Here is a 22,097-nt window from a genome sequence, read left to right as displayed (position 1 = left end):
AAAAATAAGTGAAAAATATTAGTATTTCTTAATCCTCCCTTTTCATGCTTCCATTTCTTCACCTCTTTTTGTACATTAAATTTAAAAAAAAAAAAAGAAATTTTTAAAAACCTTGGGTGCGCGCAGGGTGCGCGCACCCCAAAAAAAAAAAAAAAATCCCCCCCAAAAATTTTTGGGGTTTAGTTTTTAAGTGGCTCTTAAAAGAGCCCTTGAGTTAATGGAGGGAAACAGGAAGAGAAAAACAAAAAAAAAGAAATAAAATCTATGGCCTACTGCACTGATGCGCATCAAATTTTCTCTGAATGAGATCAAGACTGGTCTCACACACAGAAATAAGTTGACCGCAATCAGTGCAGCGTGTGGACAACCTCGCAAAACAAGGTGGTCCAAAACGAGGTGTGGAAGAAGGCAAAGGCACCACTGCAGAAGAAGTGCTCGCCTGAGCTGCCGAAGATGTGCTCGGCTGAGCTGCTGCAGATGTCGTCGGTTGAGCAGGTGGAGGGTTTGCTCCAGAAGCTCGACGAAAAGTCACTGGATGCATTTTGTCAACATGCCTCAACATAGCGTGAATGCTAAAAGAATACTTCTTGTTAGGATTCCCACGTGACAAGACTTTTTGACAAAGTACACATGAAACTTTAGGTGCATTTACCTTTTTTTGTCCCTCTGGAAAAGTGAAAAACTGCCATGTAAAGCTGTCTTTCTGCTTCCTGCTCCTCTGCCTCTCAAGAGTGTCCTGGTCACTGTCTGAAGATGGTTGCTGTTCAGCCATTGTATCTCAACAACAGAATAGCTCCTTCTCCAAAGGAATCAGAACTAATAATGAGGGGAATAGGTGTGGTTTGGGAACTGAAAGTACTTCAAACCAATCAAAAGTGATGATTCTTGATCACATAACTTGCCATGAGGGGATTGGGTGTGGTGTTGAAACAATCAGAAACTGAAAGTAATGATAACCAATAAGAAGTGTTGTTTTATTAAGCATATAACCCGAGGTGCGCGCACTGCGCAAGCTCCGAGCGCGCACCTCGTGATTACGCATGCGCGAACGCGTAGGAGCGCATGTGCATACGTCATATGCGCGTACGTAGCGCGCATGGATGTATGTCGTTACAACGCACACTTTTACAACGCATGCACTTACAACGCATTTTTTACAACGCAAAATCCATTACAACGCACTACACTTACAACGCATGACACTACAACGGATTTTTAAAAACTACCTTTACAACGCATACCATTACAATGCATAATATTAAATTGCATTTAAGGTAAGTATTAGATAGTATAGGGGTAAAAATTACTTTTCTAACTCCAGGGGGTGCAACAGTAAGGTAAGTGTTGGATAGTATAGGGGTAAAAATTACTATTCTAACTCCAGGGGGTGCAACAGTAGGGTAAGTGTTGGATAGTATAGGGGTAAAAATTGCTATTCTAACTCCAGGGGGTGCAACAGTAGGGTAAGTGTTGGATAGTGTAGTTAATACTATGCGTTGTAATGGTAGGCGTTGTAATGGAATGCGTTGTAAAGGTAGTTTTTAAAAATGCGTTGTAGTGTCATGCGTTGTAAGTGTAGTGCGTTGTAATGGATTTTGCGTTGTAAAAAATGCGTTGTAAGTGTAGTGCGTTGTAAAAGTTGCGTTGTAAAGGTTGTTCCCCAGCGTGCATACGTTGAACACGCGTATACGCGAACGTTGTTGCGCGTAATTTAAGCGTATGCGGAAGTAAACCGCGTGGAGCGCGTAGGACGCACGCACGCATGCGTACGTACGTACGCATACGTACTGGGGGCGCGCTCCCAGCGCACACTATGACGTATATATGCGTACGTAAATAACGTACAACGGTATTCATAAAAAACATACAAAATTGTACTAGGAGCGCGCTCAGAGCGCGCACTCCAAGAATTTATATAAAAAAAAAAAAAAGTGGAGAAAAATTATTTGCAAAAATTAAAAAAACTGTACAACTTTATCCTAAATTAAAATTTTTAAAAAAAGCAAAAACAAATAAAAAGATACAGATAATATATAAATGAATACATAGGAATTTTATTTTTAATATAATTTTTTTTTTTAATTAAATAATTCAAAAATTAGCATTTAAAAAACCGTACAAATTCACTGAAAAAACCAAAGGTTTCACACACGTTATAGTTAGGAATTAGTATTTAAAAAACCTTGCAAATTCACTGAAAAAACCATAGGTTTCACACATGTTATAGTTAGCTGGACATTTCTCTCATACAAAACCAATGAAATTCCCCCGTTATAGTTAGTTCAGCTAACTATAACTCGCGCCCCCGCAATGCACTGCTGATGACGTCACATATTACATCACTCATGACATGGTCAGTGACATCACTCATGACATCACTGATGACATCTCAAATGACATCACTGATGACATCACTGATGACAACAACCTTGTGATAGAGTGGCAGACCTCCTCTCACCCTAATATAACCTTTGATACACACATTCAAAAATAGAGACTAACATTTTCAAAACAATGGACATACCAATACCAGTTACAACAACCTATTCAGTAATTCTAAGATCCACATACACATCCACTCATTCACCAACAGTCCTGTACAGTCACTCATACATGTACTCACTCATCATATGTACTCATACACCTATACATCCTGTTACACAACGCCACTCATCCATAGAGTTACTCACACACATAGTCACTCATGAAAATAAAGAATCAAACATACATTTACTTGCATATACAGTTATACACACACCACTACACTTACTTCTACGGGAACTTACACATACTTAGTCTTTTAAACAAACACTTATAGAAACACATACTTATTCAAACAGGAACTCTTTCAATCTCTCACTCTCACATATACTCAGTTATATACACCAATAGTCACATATACTAGTTTAAAACATATGTAGTTACTCATAGAGACACTATTGAGACAGTCATTCACTCACTAACACACCCATACACACACTCATCCACCCATACAGTCCTGCAGACATGCTGTCTTCAACACATACAAACAGTGAGTCACTCATTCATTCAACTATGCACTACGTAATACCCCCCACCGAACCATGCAGACACTCAGACTGATACTCAAAAAACCAACTAATAACCTATATAGACACCCATGTAACAACTCACCAACCCATACAGCCACGTATACACAAAGTGAGAGACTGATACAGATATTTACATATTTAAACATTACTCACTAAGCCATGTATTCACTATGATACACTTAATCAGTCAGTTACACAATCAATTTTTCAAAAACAAATCATCCATTTAGACACTTATATACCCATTTATTCTTCCATCGACCTTGAGATATACATATATAAAACATATTTAATTTTCAGAAAAACAGACATTCACAAGGTTGATGTCATCAGTGATGTCATCAGTGATGTCATTTGAGATGTCATCAGTGATGTCATGAGTGATGTCACTGACCATGTCATGAGTGATGTAATATGTGACGTCATCAGCAGTGCATTGCGGGGGCGCGAGTTATAGTTAGCTGAACTAACTATAACGGGGGAATTTCATTGGTTTTGTATGAGAGAAATGTCCAGCTAACTATAACATGTGTGAAACCTATGGTTTTTTCAGTGAATATATATATATATATATATATATATATATATATATTCACTTAAAAAACCATAGGTTTCACACATGTTATAGTTAGCTGGACATTTCACTCGTAAAAAACCATTGAAATTCCCCCGTTATAGTTAGTTCAGATAACTATAACTCGCGCGCCCGCAATCCACTGCTCATGACGTCACATATTACATCACTCATGACATGGTCAGTGGCATCACTCATGACATCACTGATGACATCATCCTTGTGATAGAGTGGCAGTCGCGCGAGTTATAGTTATCTGAACTAACTATAACGGGGGAATTTCAATGGTTTTTTACGAGTAAAATGTCCAGCTAACTATAACATGTGTGAAACCTATGGTTTTTTAAGTGAATTTGCAAGGTTTTTTAAATGCTAATTCCTAATATAACGTGTGTGAAACCTATGGTTTTGCAAGTGAATTTGTAAGGTTTTTTAAATGCTAAGTTATGTATGTTTTATTATATTTTTTATATATATATATATTTTTTTTTAAGGTTTTTCACCGTGCGCGCACCCCGCGATTTTTTGAAAATAGAATAAAATGTTTTTTTCACCCTTCGGGGTCCTTCAGGGACCCCCTGACAAAGACTAGGGGGTCAGGAACTCTCTACCCTGCCCCCTTTTCACGTTCTCCACCTTTCTTTTTCACTGTCACACACAAAACACACAAAATGGCGTCCGACACTTCCTGATTTCGACCGATTCGAACGTTGACTGACATGTAACCACCAATCAGAATTACGCTCGCGCACGTTAAGGTACGCGCACCGTACGCGCACCGTACGCGCACCGTGCGCGCACGGTGCGCGCCTATAGATATTTCTGTACTTTTAACTGCAATTTTCTCAGGAACTACTGAACAGATTGACTCCATATATGCAAAAGGCACATCCCTGACCTGAGGACTACCTCTTTGCCAAATTTCAAGTAATTCTGTTCAGCCGTTCGGGCTGTACCTTCGACTAAAGGTCCTATGGGAAAATGCATGGGGAAAACGCGTTTTGGGACCCCCCTTTTTTCTCAGCCCCCGCTTGACGAATCACCCCGAGTCTTTCAGGGTAGGAGCTGAGCGGAGCGCCCCATTAGTTTTGAAAATTTCGCGAGGATTCGTCAACCGGCGCCAAAGTTACTCAAAATAGAATTTTCAGATTTCCTATGGAAACTCGGTCCTAACTATAACTATCTACCGCCAGTAGATAATATATATATCTATATAACCGGTCGCCAGTAGGTAGTTCTATTTAGGACCTATTATCCATTGGAAATCCGCAATATTCTATTTGGAATAACTTTGGCGCCGGTTGACGAATCTTCGCGAAATTTTCAAAACTCGTGGCCCGCTCCGGTCCGCTCCTATCCTGAAAGTCTCGGGGTGATTTGTCAAGCGGGGGCCAAGAAAAAAGGGGGTCCCAAAGCATCCCAAAACGTGTTTTCCCCATGCAATTTTCCATAGGGACCTTTAGTCGCAGCTACAGCCCGAACTGCTGAACGGAATTACACCAAATTTAGCAGAAAGGTAGACCTTGGTTCGGAGTCGCGCCTGTTGCTTAAATGGTGTAAATCCGTTCAGTAGTTCCTGAGGAAATCAAAATCTAATATATATCCGGGCTGAGCCGAATCACACATCTCATCGTGAGATCTGATTGGCTGTCAGCACTTCAGCTATCTTGGGCCCAATATACATGATAGCACCTCATTAAAAAGCATTGCAGTTAAAAGAAGGTTTTAAGACTTTAGTTACATTAAAAATCATTTTTGATGGTACCATACTCATTTTAGGAATTGTGGTGTGTTCCAAGGTGATTTTACCATGTGAAAAAGCCTTCTGCTGGGATATCATGAATCATGTTTGAGAGAAAAATATTGTCTCATGCTTTTCCCACAGAGGTTTGGAAGGTGATCTATAAGCTAAACTGAGAGCATATTTTCTGTAAATTCACATTATCTATCTCACCTATGTTTTTTTCTGTGAATTTCTAAGGTTTTTTAAATGCTAATTTCTAACTATAATGTCTCTGAAACCTACGTTTTTTTCAGTGAATATATATATATCTGCTCCTTGATGCACTGTGAACGGCGCACTCGCGGACGGGTGCTTTACAAACGCGGGGGTGCACCTGCGATATTTATCCAAGCACTGTTTCCTTTTGTCCCAAAAAGAAAACCAGCACTCGCGGGGGCAGTTGCGAGAGTTTGTTGGCAATGCAAAAATAAACTCTAGCAACTGCCCCCGCGAGTGCTGTTTTTGGGAAACAATGAAACGGAGCTTGGATATATATATATAGATATTACCACAGCTATTTGGTTAAAGTGAGTGAGAAAGGGAGAAGAGAGAGGTGATCCCTCTCTTTGGAAATTCCGCATTTCAAGCAAGTATCAAGAGCAGGACAGCAGCAACATGCACTTTGCAAAAGTAATTCGTACATGCACCTTTAATAATGACATTACATTTCATGACATTTGGCAAGCAAAAACGCTATCAAGCAGAATGCAATATTTTACCTTGTCACGCCATGGAAGCTGGATGTTGGTGCATCATAGGGCCTGTAGTTGTTCTCGTGGCCATCTGGCCACTAGGATTAAATGACACTCACCTGTGAGCAAGGCGGCAAACGCTGAAACGTGTAAGGAAAATGAGTGGTTTTAAATGCTGTTATGCAGACGAATAAATGTCAGGCTTGAAAGGAAGTCGGAGTTGGGCTATACATTTTTCTTGGCACAATCCACAGTAACAGGATTATCCGTTCCTATTTACAGAGCCCGCCCTGCAGGGTCTGGCGCCCCGGGTAAAATTGAGCTTTTCTTGGAACATATATATATTCATAAACACAAAGGATGCCGCACTCCAGAGATTGGTTTCAGAGTTGCTTTATTTTCACTACGACTGGTGGTAGTGGTGGTGAAAATAAAGCAACTCTGAAACCTGTCTCTGGAGTGTGGCATCCTTTGTGGTGCTGAATTCAAATATCGGGTAAGGATTCTATCCGTTGCCGCCTGCACCGGGTATTGAGCGCGCTGACATTGGGAATTAATTGTTTGATATATATATATTCCGCGGCGGAGGGGGCCCGCCGCGGAAAGGCGGATCTGGAGCACCGGATGACCGGAATGCTTGTGACAAGCTGCTGCGCCATGCAGAGGTGAACTATTGACAAGGGAAGACACCCAGACTACCTTGCAAAACCCACTCGGGTGATTTTTAATTTTTAATGATGGAGCAACACGAAGACCCACTGGGGTTTGATTTTGCAGGACTACTTCTATCAGCATACCCAGAGGCCAGAGGGCGGGGTTTATATGAAATAAAATGAAGGACTGCATCCTTCGTGTTTGTCTTCTTTCGTGTGGCCAGTGACCAAGGGCGCGAGCCCGAAACGCGTTTGGCCGTGAAAATGCCAGCACTGTGAGCCTGCCTCTTCTCATTGCCCCTCTTCATTGGGAGAATTCAACAGCTTGAGAGGCCTCCTCCTCATGGGCAACTGTGTGGTTTTGAATTTAAGCGGCCTGCTCGGTCGCGGAGGGGGCCCGCCGCGGAAAGGCGGATCTGGAGCACCGGATGACCGGAATGCTTGTGACAAGCTGCTGCGCCATGCAGAGGTGAACTATTGACAAGGGAAGACACCCAGACTACCTTGCAAAACCCACTCGGGTGATTTTTAATTTTTAATGATGGAGCAACACGAAGACCCACTGGGGTTTGATTTTGCAGGACTACTTCTACCAGCATACCCAGAGGCCAGAGGGCGGGGTTTATATGAAATAAAATGAAGGACTGCATCCTTCGTGTTTGTCTTCTTTCGTGTGGCCAGTGACCAAGGGCGCGAGCCCGAAACGCGTTTGGCCGTGAAAATGCCAGCACTGTGAGCCTGCCTCTTCTCATTGCCCCTCTTCATTGGGAGAATTCAACAGCTTGAGAGGCCTCCTCCTCATGGGCAACTGTGTGGTTTTGAATTTAAGCGGCCTGCTCGGTCGCGGAGGGGGCCCGCCGCGGAAAGGCGGATCTGGAGCACCGGACGACCGGAATGCTTGTGACAAGCTGCTGCGCCATGCAGAGGTGAACTATTGACAAGGGAAGACACCCAGACTACCTTGCAAAACCCACTCGGGTGATTTTTAATTTTTAATGATGGAGCAACACGAAGACCCACTGGGGTTTGATTTTGCAGGACTACTTCTACCAGCATACCCAGAGGCCAGAGGGCGGGGTTTATATGAAATAAAATGAAGGACTGCATCCTTCGTGTTTGTCTTCTTTCGTGTGGCCAGTGACCAAGGGCGCGAGCCCGAAACGCGTTTGGCCGTGAAAATGCCAGCACTGTGAGCCTGCCTCTTCTCATTGCCCCTCTTCATTGGGAGAATTCAACAGCTTGAGAGGCCTCCTCCTCATGGGCAACTGTGTGGTTTTGAATTTAAGCGGCCTGCTCGGTCGCGGAGGGGGCCCGCCGCGGAAAGGCGGATCTGGAGCACCGGATGACCGGAATGCTTGTGACAAGCTGCTGCGCCATGCAGAGGTGAACTATTGACAAGGGAAGACACCCAGACTACCTTGCAAAACCCACTCGGGTGATTTTTAATTTTTAATGATGGAGCAACACGAAGACCCACTGGGGTTTGATTTTGCAGGACTACTTCTACCAGCATACCCAGAGGCCAGAGGGCGGGGTTTATATGAAATAAAATGAAGGACTGCATCCTTCGTGTTTGTCTTCTTTCGTGTGGCCAGTGACCAAGGGCGCGAGCCCGAAACGCGTTTGGCCGTGAAAATGCCAGCACTGTGAGCCTGCCTCTTCTCATTGCCCCTCTTCATTGGGAGAATTCAACAGCTTGAGAGGCCTCCTCCTCATGGGCAACTGTGTGGTTTTGAATTTAAGTGGCCTGCTCGGTCGCGGAGGGGGCCCGCCGCGGAAAGGCGGATCTGGAGCACCGGATGACCGGAATGCTTGTGACAAGCTGCTGCGCCATGCAGAGGTGAACTATTGACAAGGGAAGACACCCAGACTACCTTGCAAAACCCACTCGGGTGATTTTTAATTTTTAATGATGGAGCAACACGAAGACCCACTGGGGTTTGATTTTGCAGGACTACTTCTACCAGCATACCCAGAGGCCAGAGGGCGGGGTTTATATGAAATAAAATGAAGGACTGCATCCTTCGTGTTTGTCTTCTTTCGTGTGGCCAGTGACCAAGGGCGCGAGCCCGAAACGCGTTTGGCCGTGAAAATGCCAGCACTGTGAGCCTGCCTCTTCTCATTGCCCCTCTTCATTGGGAGAATTCAACAGCTTGAGAGGCCTCCTCCTCATGGGCAACTGTGTGGTTTTGAATTTAAGCGGCCTGCTCGGTCGCGGAGGGGGCCCGCCGCGGAAAGGCGGATCTGGAGCACCGGATGACCGGAATGCTTGTGACAAGCTGCTGCGCCATGCAGAGGTGAACTATTGACAAGGGAAGACACCCAGACTACCTTGCAAAACCCACTCGGGTGATTTTTAATTTTTAATGATGGAGCAACACGAAGACCCACTGGGGTTTGATTTTGCAGGACTACTTCTACCAGCATACCCAGAGGCCAGAGGGCGGGGTTTATATGAAATAAAATGAAGGACTGCATCCTTCGTGTTTGTCTTCTTTCGTGTGGCCAGTGACCAAGGGCGCGAGCCCGAAACGCGTTTGGCCGTGAAAATGCGGGCACTGTGAGCCTGCCTCTTCTCATTGCCCCTCTTCATTGGGAGAATTCAACAGCTTGAGAGGCCTCCTCCTCATGGGCAACTGTGTGGTTTTGAATTTAAGCGGCCTGCTCGGTCGCGGAGGGGGCCCGCCGCGGAAAGGCGGATCTGGAGCACCGGATGACCGGAATGCTTGTGACAAGCTGCTGCGCCATGCAGAGGTGAACTATTGACAAGGGAAGACACCCAGACTACCTTGCAAAACCCACTCGGGTGATTTTTAATTTTTAATGATGGAGCAACACGAAGACCCACTGGGGTTTGATTTTGCAGGACTACTTCTACCAGCATACCCAGAGGCCAGAGGGCGGGGTTTATATGAAATAAAATGAAGGACTGCATCCTTCGTGTTTGTCTTCTTTCGTGTGGCCAGTGACCAAGGGCGCGAGCCCGAAACGCGTTTGGCCGTGAAAATGCCAGCACTGTGAGCCTGCCTCTTCTCATTGCCCCTCTTCATTGGGAGAATTCAACAGCTTGAGAGGCCTCCTCCTCATGGGCAACTGTGTGGTTTTGAATTTAAGCGGCCTGCTCGGTCGCGGAGGGGGCCCGCCGCGGAAAGGCGGATCTGGAGCACCGGATGACCGGAATGCTTGTGACAAGCTGCTGCGCCATGCAGAGGTGAACTATTGACAAGGGAAGACACCCAGACTACCTTGCAAAACCCACTCGGGTGATTTTTAATTTTTAATGATGGAGCAACACGAAGTCCCACTGGGGTTTGATTTTGCAGGACTACTTCTACCAGCATACCCAGAGGCCAGAGGGCGGGGTTTATATGAAATAAAATGAAGGACTGCATCCTTCGTGTTTGTCTTCTTTCGTGTGGCCAGTGACCAAGGGCGCGAGCCCGAAACGCGTTTGGCCGTGAAAATGCCAGCACTGTGAGCCTGCCTCTTCTCATTGCCCCTCTTCATTGGGAGAATTCAACAGCTTGAGAGGCCTCCTCCTCATGGGCAACTGTGTGGTTTTGAATTTAAGCGGCCTGCTCGGTCAGGAGGGGGCCCACCGCGGAAAGGCGGATCTGGAGCACCGGATGACCGGAATGCTTGTGACAAGCTGCTGCGCCATGCAGAGGTGAACTATTGACAAGGGAAGACACCCAGACTACCTTGCAAAACCCACTCGGGTGATTTTTAATTTTTAATGATGGAGCAACACGAAGACCCACTGGGGTTTGATTTTGCAGGACTACTTCTACCAGCATACCCAGAGGCCAGAGGGCGGGGTTTATATGAAATAAAATGAAGGACTGCATCCTTCGTGTTTGTCTTCTTTCGTGTGGCCAGTGACCAAGGGCGCGAGCCCGAAACGCGTTTGGCCGTGAAAATGCCAGCACTGTGAGCCTGCCTCTTCTCATTGCCCCTCTTCATTGGGAGAATTCAACAGCTTGAGAGGCCTCCTCCTCATGGGCAACTGTGTGGTTTTGGTTTTACATATATATATATATATATATATTTTCTTTTTTTTTTTTTTTACAGAGAGCTCATTGCTGAAAATATGAGACTGTGAAAGAGCTATAATGAGTCTCTTTAAAGTTACATGAAAGGCAGTAAAGTATGGTACTGCTGCAGAGTCCAAAAAAAATTTCCTGCTAGATAGAGATATCGGACTTTTGTCTAGTTTTGACGCCATAAAGGGCATGCTGGAAAGAACTGATTTGTATTATGTGGATAGCTAAGTGGATTAGTAAAGCCACACAGTAGAAACACTTTGAAACAGATGAAATGTATGTGAGAGAGGGGCTATGGAGAGATGAGGGGCACGTTTGCAAAGGAGGTCATAGTGTGTAATTGTAAAGCATACGTTCACCCGTAGGTATCTTGGCGTAAAAATGATGGTCGCACTAGCTTCCACCAGCGCTAAAAGGCTGCAAGGATGGGTATGTGGCAAGGTAAAGTAATACTGCGTCTTTTTTCTCTTTCTTAGTCTTTTTGGAGAGTGTACTAATTTTGCAAAGGAAAGGTAAGGTGACTTTGTCATTGACTGTTAAACACTTAACTTACGCACACACCCACCTACACTTTAAAACCAACAGCCTATCTGCCTTCTACGTAGGTTAGTGTTTTGAAAGGATTGTTTTAGGCACTTGCAGAGATGGCATATTGTTGGATGAATGCTACTGATCCAGCGCAAATCTGGAAATTGGGAAATAAAATTCACCGATATCCTTCCCTGCGTCGCAGATCCGATGTCACACTAACTCATTTACACACACACATTCATTGGTGGGGCCAATAACACCAACACTCATATGTGTCTCTCACGAGTATGCACACAGGAGGGATGAGTAATTCAAACGCTGGACATGTGGGGAGAACACCTTATAACCTATAGGGAGAGAAAAAGTTATTTTTACAAAATATACATTGACATCCTTCGCCTATAGATCCCTAATCCTAAACATCAAGGCACTCCACCCACTTGGTCAATGGACCAGTTGGATTGGTTGATGGTGATTTAGAACCAGCTAAAACACATTTTTAAGACTCAGAGGGCCTTATGTAGGTGGCCTGGCATTTACCACTTCATAAATACCGAATCATACCGATTCGGTATTTATGAAGTGGTAAATGCTATGTAGGTATTCAATCGGTAAAAATTACCGATTCGTAGAAATTCGGTAATTACCGAATCGGTATTTACCGATTCGGTAATGAGGCATACCTTCCCATTGATGCGAAGGTATGCCTCATTACCGAATCGGTAAATACCGATTCGGTGATGGGGGGAGCACATGCAAGGGTGGCAGGGTGTCACATTGACACCCTGTTGCACACCTGATTCGGCCATGTGTGCACATGTGGCGCACATACATGCCCTAAGGGCATGTATGTCTGCCACATTGCACACTTAAACGTGCACAAAAATGCTTTTTTACACCTATTCGTCATTTACCACCAACCTTTAGTTGGTGGTAAATAACGAATCCCCACACCCACCACACACTCCCCCTACATCTCATTTCATGATTCGGTGTTTACCGAATCGGTAAAATTACCGATTCGGTAATTTTACCGAATCGGTAAAATTACCGATTCAGTAATTTTACCGATTCGGTAAATACCGAATCATGAAATGATTCCCCTACATCTCAAAAGCCTAAATACCGGTCGGTAACGGTATATTTACCGAAAATCGGCCGTTACCGACCGGTATTGGGCTTCCTACATGAGGCCCAGAATCCTTATTTCCCTTAATGAAACCACAAACTCATATTTCTTGATAATCAATATTTGCTTATCTAAATTTTCATAATGATTTCATATTTGTATTTGTCTCGTCAAAGTTTAGAATTTTTAGATCAATTCAAATAAATCGCAGAACATCATATTAACCTAATCGGGCTATTTGAAGTCCTCTAATTCATTGGCTCTGCATAATCAAATTTTGACGTAAATTGTTCCGAAAAGCAGGCCAAAGCTCAAAGTCCTCTGCTCAGCGCGCTACAGTCCCAATTTATCAAAGGACCAGAAATCGTGCAAGCATCTATCATAGCCTGTGGATTTTAGAAAAAGTTTTCAGTCATCATGCGATCGGGCAGCATCTGGATCATCAGGAAAGGCGTCGCGACGAACAAAGGCGGAAAAATGATGAATGAAATGAAAAATGGATAATAGCGAGTGTAAACCCTCCTATTCTACTACCCTTTTTTATAATAGAATCAAGTCAAAGAAGATACAATTTTAAACTTTAGAACAGTCGTGATTGGTTGGTTGGGATCGTACGATTTATATTCCCAGATTTTCAGTGCAGTTCGAGGGGTGAGGTCATTGGTCAGCGAAGTGTCGGCTTGTTCCGGTTTTCTGTAAGGTTGATTGTTCCCCTGTCTTAACGAACGTCCCGTTTCATATCCTTGACCGGGGACACGTTGTGCAAAGATCGCTACGAGGTTTAGGAGATTTCTCGCACATGCGCAGCTCACTCCGCACCTCATGAGACAGTGGCCACTTCTGCGTGTGGTGACAGCGGCCATATTGGATTTAGGCCCAGATGCCAACTTAAGCGAAATAAACACAAAAGAATAATTAATTCATAGAAATGGTGATTCTAATATTAACCCCTTGCTAATCCCTCTATGTGCTTGTATGTATCTAGCATATAGCAACATTTAAAGCAATTATATTCACCTTTTTTATCCTCCTCGAGGGTGCAACATCACAAAGCAACATATATCATGCAGTATTCTATTACCACTTTTACAGATTTTAGTTATAAGAGTTATTTAGCCTTGCAAAACGCAAATCCCATGTGTAATTTAAGTTTTAGTAATGTTGATTAGTACATGCAACACTCGTTTAATAATATTATAATATTATAATTAATAGATTATATAATTAGTATTTTCATGCAGGAATAGAGGAGGTATACAAAATTTTGCACTACCTGTTCCATCACTGCCCAAGCGCTAAGTGTGGTTCTGGAGTCCAACTCTGAGGCAGAATCAGAGACTGAAACAGCAGATACTGAGACATCTGAGGGAGAGGACAATGAAGCAGAATCTGGGAGTGATTTTCCAGTCGGCGCAGTTCCATCCGACGACTCATCTTCCACCGATTCTGAAGGAGACTATGTCAGTTGTGCTGTCCCTTTGCCAACAGTCTGTGCACCAGGACACCAGTAACAGGTTAGAGCAACCCAGAGTGCAGGCACGTGCGGCCGCAAGCACAGACTGAGTGCCGTCTTGGCAGCCTCCCAATTTAGTTCAGCCCCAAATTCCGCCTTTCACTGGTGACCCTGGATGTAAAGTTGATACAGCGAATTTTTTGCCAATTGACTACGTCCATCTCTTTTTAGATGTTGACTTCCTTGCTGAAAATGTGCAGAAAACAAATGTGCGTGCCGAGCAATTTCTAAGGGAGCAAGGAGGCACTCTTGGGCCTCATTCTAGGGCTTGCAAGTGGACTGCCACTTCTTTAGGGGAGTTGAAGATATTTTTGGCCTCACACTTAAAATGGGGGAGTACATTAACCAACCTTTCTATCCTACTGGTCTACTCACACGGTTTGGTTAACCCCCATCTTCGCACCATACATGTTTGCTATTGCAGCGCATGCTGCATTTCAATGACAATTCTGCTGCATTGCCCCGGGACCATCCGGACCATGACAGGCTGGTAAAAATTCGGCCTGTCGTGGAACATTTGTCTGGCAGGTTTCCAGAGGTTTATACTCCTGGAAAGAATATAGCCATTGATGAGTCCTTGATCTTGTATAAAGGGCGGCTGCTGTTTAGGCAGTACATTCCAAGCAAACGCGCTCGCTATGGCATCAAGCTGTACATGCTGTGTGAGAGCTCCACTGGCTATGTGTATACAGGGAAGGACACAACTCTTAACCCTGTAGGTTGCCCTCCCACGCTAGGGGTCACAGGAAAGATCGTATGAGAGCTTGTCCAGTCACTTCTTCATAAAGGTTATAACCTTTATGTGGACAATTTCTATACAGGAGTAGAGCTGTTCAGTGAGCTCTACAAAGCTGGCTCCGTAGCTTGTGGTACAATTCGTTGTGGCCACAAAGGAATCCAGCAGGAGCTTCTTTGCAAGAAGCTCCAGAAATCAAAGAGCACAGCGTTGCGTTCCAACGAACTGCTCGCAATCAAGTTCTCAGATAGGAGTGACGTGTACGTGCTCACTACAATGCATGCTGAGAGCACTTCCCCTGTCACAGTTTGGGGTCAGATGGCCGAAGTCCACAAGCCCACCTGTATACTAGATTACAACAAGTACATGGGGGGAGTGGACAAGAACAACCAGGTTCTTCAGCCATACAATGCGAGTCGTAAAACTCGCACTTGGTATGAGAAACTGTTTAGCACCTCATCCAGATGGCAACATACAATACGCGTATTGTTTATTGTGAGACCACCACAGGAAGACTCATGTCTTTCCTTGACTTTCAGTTGTCTGTGATTGAATGTCTCACTGCTACAGAAGCAGCAGCCTCTACTTCATGTATTCTGGAGGACATGGCAAGGCTGCAGGAGCGACACTTTGCTGACAAAATTCCTGCAACACCCAAAAAGGAGCGACCATGTTGCTGTTGTAAAGTGTGCTCGATGCAGGGAAGGAGGCAGGAGACTCGTGTTTACTGTCCCCAGTGCCCAAGTAAGCCTACCTTCTGTTTTCCTACTTGCTTTATTTTGTATCACACTAAAGCAAAATACTGGGAAATTGACTGAGGTGGAGCTGCCAATAGGTAAATCTTTCAATTGGTGTGAATGGATACCTACTGTCTGAGGGCCACTCCTTCACTATGCAAGCAGCTGCAGAATATTTCTTCCTCTACTTCAGGAAATCATGGACTTCTGAACAACTTTATCTGCTTTGAGAATGTGGCAGTTGTGCTGTTCGTCTATTGACAAGTGCATTATAGTCCCCACGCTGCACATACTGGTAGATAGAACATACGCCACGTTGTCATGGAGTACCCGTGTTTCACATTGTACCGTTCTTCATAGTTTATGGTGTTCGCTTTAGAAATCTTTTGAAAATTTCCAGCATGTTTGCCTTAGTTTCAAAGGTAGATATGCTTGCTCAGCTCGAGGAATGGCTTTGCAGCATACTCGGGCACCCCCCAACTTGCATTCACAAACTGGAAGGAGTTAGATTTAGCACAGTGAGAACATTGATAGCATGTGACACTAATGTTTCTCATGCTTTAAGTAGCTAGAGATGGAAGGCATTAGTATAGGGTCTCTTGAAAATTAGACAGGATTAGTTAGAACTCTGATGAGGATAGACACGCAAACGGGTTAGAACAGCTTATGGTAGGTGCGCTTTCCGAGGAATATTGCAAAGGTAGAAGGCATCACTTCATCTTCACCCATGGATTCAAATCCATTGCTGCCACACTCGCACTGAATTTACTATAGTACTTATCAGTCAATGCTGCTTGCCATGTTCATCCTCCGTTAGAACTTAGTAGATGGTCAGTTTGCTGTATGATGAGTGCATTACAGTCACTGCACATAACGGTGGATTGGACATATGCTATGTTGTCACGGACTACCCGTGTTTCACATTCATCCGTTCTTCATAATTTATGATATCTTTTGAAAAGTTCCAGCATGTTTGCCTTAGTTTCAAAGGTAGATATGCTCGCTCAATTTGAGTTATGGCCTACAAGGATATTCGGACATCCCCCAACTTACATCCACAAACTGGAAGGAGTTGGATTTAGCATAGTGAGTGCGCTAAAGGCGCATGAAAGACGTGTCTTCCTGAGCCTCATGTGGCTGTCTTGGAAGCCAGTAGTAAAGGTTCACTCTGCATGCTTTCGGTAATGTTCAGGAAGAAGGATGGGGAGACTTGACAGGTGGTAAAATGTAGTCAAACTCATTATGTCTTGTGGCATATGAATGTGATGGGCCCTTGCATGGCGTTGGTATGTTTGTGTGAGTGCAAGTGATTTGGTTGTTTGGGTCTGTGGCTGGCGGTATGGAAGTCTTGTGTGTGGTGTGTGAATGGAGCATAAAGTGGTTGGTGCCGTGAAGTGGCTTTATGGCTCACCTTCAGAAGTCTTGGCTTCAATATTTATATACTTTGATAAGTATTTGTGCTTTGAAGGTGCTAAAACCAACCAGTGTAAGTGGTGGATTAGCTTTATCAAATTAGTGTTAGATTTATATTTGTGGCGGTGTAATTGCCTTTGGTATGATTTATTTTTCTCAATATGGGTAGCATGAAACTTTGTGCCCTAGCTCAGCCATCACCTGGGCAGACCTTCACATTTTTGAGTAGTAGACAAAGGAGGAAGTACAAGGCTGAATGACTTGCGTGGCTCTCACTTTTTTTTACCCAACATGCCCTGAAAAGCTAAAATTTAGTTGAAAAAAAACTCCTTTTCCACACATTTTTGTGTGAGAATGTTGTGGGATCACAAGGCTGACACAAATTTCCTACCACCCAGCGTTCCCCCAGGTCTCCCGATAAAAATGGTGCCTCACTCGTGTGGGAGTACCCGCAACAGGCAAGGGCCCAAAACGTATTGAGGCGACATCAAAATTGCCTATCACAAAACAACCTGGTTTTGCAAGGGGGGTCACCTGTGTTTTTGTCCTGGTGCTCGGCGGCCAGCCAGGGAAATCTACCAAGCCCACACATTTCTGAAAACCAGACACCAGGGGGATTCCAGGGAGGTATGGCTTGCGTGGATCCCCCCAACGTTTTCTTACCCAGAATCTCCCGCTAACCTCATATTTAGCTGGAAAAATAAATCCCTTTTTTCACAAATTTTTGTGTGGGAAAGTTGTGGCATCACCGGGCTGACACAAATTTCGTACCACGAAGCGTTCCCCCGGGTCTCCCGATAAAAATGGTGCCTCACTCGTGTGGGAGGCCCAAGTACCCACGGCAGGCAAAGGCCCAAAACGTATTGAGGCAACATCACATTTGCCTATCGCAAAACAACCTGGTTTTGCAAGGGGGGTCACCTGGGATTTTGGCCCCGAGCTTGGCGGCCAGCTAGGGAAACCTACCAAACCCACACATTTCTGAAAACTAGACACCCGGCGGCTTCCAGGGAGGTATGGCTTTTTTGGGGGGGAAAAAAAACCTTTATTGTGGACCAAAAAGAAGTATACATCTCAGCATACTGCCTACAACCGCAATCTGGTCGGCAATGCGACGTTTCAAGTGTGCAGATAGCGTTTTAAAAAGGGGTAAGGGGATATACAGCAAGCCTACAACCCTTCCGGGCCGCCCGCGTTGGTTGGAGTATTGAGCTGTAAAGGCAACAGGACCATAAACAGTGGAAAGTTTCACTAATGCACTGTGATCCAAAAGGGTGTATATTTGCTGACAAGGTATTTCAATCAAGAATGTCTGAGGTAGTGTCACGTGTTGTCCCTTGTCCTCCAATGTGCGGTATGTGCGGGCCCGGGTGAGATGCTCTATCAGGGGGTGTTGGTTGCTCTTCATGAGGCCTTTCGCGTTAGTATCAGTGGTGTATTCCAATAAATAGGTTTGCAAGGGGCCACAGATGTCTTTTGGATGTGATGAGTGGGGTTGAAGATCTGCATATATATGTAGTTGCTCTTGGCAATAAATAAGATCTTGAAGCCAATCCTTAAATTTCGGCGCTCTTCCTCTGCCCCATTTACAGGTGATTCTCCTTTTAGCGAGAAGCAGCGCCAGGGGGGTGTATTTGCGCATTTTGGCGGCAAGGGGTGCAGTGTATCCTAACAGGGCAGTTAGGGGATCTTTAGGAATATGTAGGCCTGCCATAAGGTCCAATGCGGTGAGTACCTCTGCCCAATAGCGCTGTATAAGCGGACAATCCCAGGCTAAGTGCCCCTTCCCTACCGCAGCGGTCACAATAATCGTTATCTCGAATCTTCAGACGGAACATCAGCGCTGGTGTATAATATAAGCGGTGAACATATTTGTAATGTATGATTCTAAACCTACTGCTGGCGGAAATATCTCCGGTCTGTTTGCAACAGTATGTCCATTGTTCCCCAGTGAGGGGGTGCCCCAGTTCCTCCTCCCACCTGTTTCGGGCCAATGGGGGAATCATATTCACTATTGGCTTGTACAGTGCGGTACAATAGGGAGAGCGCATGAGCGGGAGCATCTTGTTGCAGTAATATATACAGTGAGGGCATAACCGGGGGTTCAAGAGGGAACGTGGGTGTGACGGTTTTCACATCCTAGCGGAGTCTAATGTAATAGAAGCGTTCTAAAGGGGTGGGGTTCACTTCTTTAAAGAATTCCTTGCTAGTACTAAATTTCCCACCTGTGTAAAGGTGTCCCCAGGTATGAATGGAGAGTTTGTGGAAGAGCCGGTGGCAGCCGCCCTCCTGCATAACTGGGATATCCTGTTATCCAGGGAGGGGCAGGAGCGGGGAATACATTAGTGTGCATTGAGTTGCCTTGGCAAGGTCATGCCATGCACTGCCAGTGCACTGGATGGTAGTAGACGCAAGGCGTCGTGGGACTCCGGGGACACTAAGATAGGCGGTACTTGGGGTGGGGGTCATGTAGCCATCTTCTATCACCAGATGAGGCATAAAGGAGGGGGGGGTTTCATCCCGTATGCGGCATAGTGTGCCTGTGCACAGCTAAAGTACAATTCAACATCTGGTACCGAGAAACCGCCCGCACAGAATGGACGCATGAGGACATTCCACTTTAGTCTGGCTTGCTTCCCTCCCCGTATAAATTGTATGAGTTGAGTCCTAATAGCCGAGAAAAAGTGACGGCTGCGGGCATAGGGGATATTTACAAATAAGTACAGAAGTTTGGGTAATATAACCATTTTGATTATGGCTGCTCTACAAGCCAGTGAAAGGGGCATCGCAATCCAACCCGTAATTTTATCAGTGATGGAGTCTAACGCACGCCCATAATTGGCTCTTATGAGTTCCTCGCAATTGCGAGAGATAATTATCCCCAGATAGGTGAGGGTGTCGTCAAACCATTTAAGGGGAAAATCTGGTTTGAATTTAATGGTGGAGTCAGTGAGGGGATATATCTGGGATCAGGGAGGTATGGCTTGCGTGGATCCCCCAACATTTTCTTACCCAGAATCTCCTGCAAACCTCAAATTTAGCTGAAAAAAATACCTTTTTTCACACATTTTTGTGGGCCCAAAACGTATTGAGGCGACATAAAAATTGCTTAACACAAAATGTTTTGGGCCCTTGCCTGTCGCAGGTACTTGGGCCTCCCACACGAGTGAGGCTCCCTTTTTATCGGGAGACCCAGAGGAATGCTGGGTGGTAGGAAATTTGTGTCAGCCCGGTGATGCCACAACTCTCCCACACAAAAATGTGTGAAAAAAAACTACACCTAGACACTTTGCAAAAAAAAGGGCAATTTTTCACTGTGAAAATGTGGTATGTCCACCTTGCGTTTTGGGACGTTCCTGTTGCGGGCACAAGGCCTACCCACAGAAGTGAGGTACCATTATTCTCGGAAGACTTTGGGGAACACGGGGTGGGTAGAATTTTGTGGATCCACGCAGATTCCAGAACTTTCCACCACAGAAAAGTGAGGAAAATGTTTTTTTTTTTTTTACAATTTGCTAGGTTTGCAAGGGATTCTGGGTAACAGAACCTGGTGAGAGCCAGTCAAGTCATCCCATCCTGGATTCCCCTTGGTGTCTAGTTTTCAAACATGTATAGGTTTGCTAGGTTTCCCTAGGTGCCGGCAGAGCTAGGGTTAAAAAACTACAGCTAGGCACTTTGCAAAAAAAGGGTCATTTTTCATTGTGAAAATGCGGTGTGTCCACGTTGTGTTTTGAGCCGTTTCCTGTCATGGGCACAAGGCCTACCCACACAAGTGAGGTACAATTTTTATCGGGAGACTTAGGGTAAAACAGAATTGTAGAGCAACTGTTATTACCCATTGACATTTGATGCAGTTCTGCCTTCCAAATGAAAGATAAGGTGTAAAAAAGAAGTCATTTTAAAAAATGACCTATAATTCTCATGCTAGTATGGGTACTCCCAATTTCGGAAATGTGCACATATCTACTGTTTCTAAACTCTACATTTTGTTCCCATTTCCGAAATACATAGGTGTTGTTCATCCTGATTTTTCACTATATATATTTTCCCAAATTAATTGCTATATACCCGGTACATAATAAAAAACCATTGCAAGACGCTGCTCAGGTATTTGCTCTGGGTTCGTCGGGTTCTTGATGAACCTACAAGTCCTATATATCCCCACAACCAGAAAGGTCCAGCAAATGTAACGGTATATTGCTTTCAAACAGCTGTCAATTAGAATTAGTTACAGGTGAAAACGTTGACACAAATGGCTGTTTTTTTCAACTAATTTTCATTTTTTACTATATTTAACTGTTAGATTCTATGAAGAAACCTTGAAGGATCTATACAAATGACCCCTTGCTGAATTCAGAATTTTGTCTATTTTTCTAAAATGTATAGCTTTCCAGGATCCATTATTGCTTTCATACTCATTTCTACCATTAACTGGAAGGAGGTTGAAAGCACAAAAAAATAGCAGAAATAGGCTATGTCACAGAAAAATGCCAAAACTGTGTAAAACATTTTGGTTTTCTGACAAAAGTCTGCTTGTCCCTGAAAGCTGGGAAGATGGTAATTTCAGCACCATAACCCCTTTTTTGATACCATTTGCAGGGAAAAAACCAGACGCTTTCATCTACAGCCCTTTTTTCCCCATTTAAAAAAAAACCAACAACATTTAGCTGTATTTTGGCTAATGTCTGGGTCCCCTCCAGGGGAATCCACAAACCCTGGGTACCTTTAGAGTCCCCATAATGTTGGAAGAAAAGGACGCAAATTTGGCATGGATATCTTATGTGGTCAAAAAGTTACAGAGGCCTAATCGCGAACTACACCAAATAGCCAAAAAAGGGCTCAGCGGGGGGGGGGGGGGGGCAGTTGGGGGGGGGGCAGCAGTTAAGGGGTTAAAAAGAAATTGTTCAAATTTTGCATTTTTAGTTCTTCAGCGGGTTGTGGGTTTATAGGGGAACAGAGTGGGAAATAATTTAATTATATAAAATGTTTTGAATATTTTTAGTAGTTATTTGTATTTTTTTTAAATTATTTTGCATTTTTATTTCAGTAGCGGGTTGTGGGTTTTTAGGGGAATAGGGTGGGAAATAATTTATCTAGATAAAATTTATTGAATGTTGAGTATTTTTTTTATTTTAATATTTTTGGTGTTTTTAGTACCATAGCTGGTTGTGGGTATATAGGGGAATAGTTTGGGAAGAAATGTAATTTGACCTTGCTTTGTG

Source organism: Triturus cristatus, chromosome 4_2 (genome assembly GCF_964204655.1).
Source record: "Triturus cristatus chromosome 4_2, aTriCri1.1, whole genome shotgun sequence".
Lineage (NCBI taxonomy): Eukaryota > Metazoa > Chordata > Amphibia > Caudata > Salamandridae > Triturus > Triturus cristatus.
Note: the sequence above shows the minus strand (reverse complement) of the source record.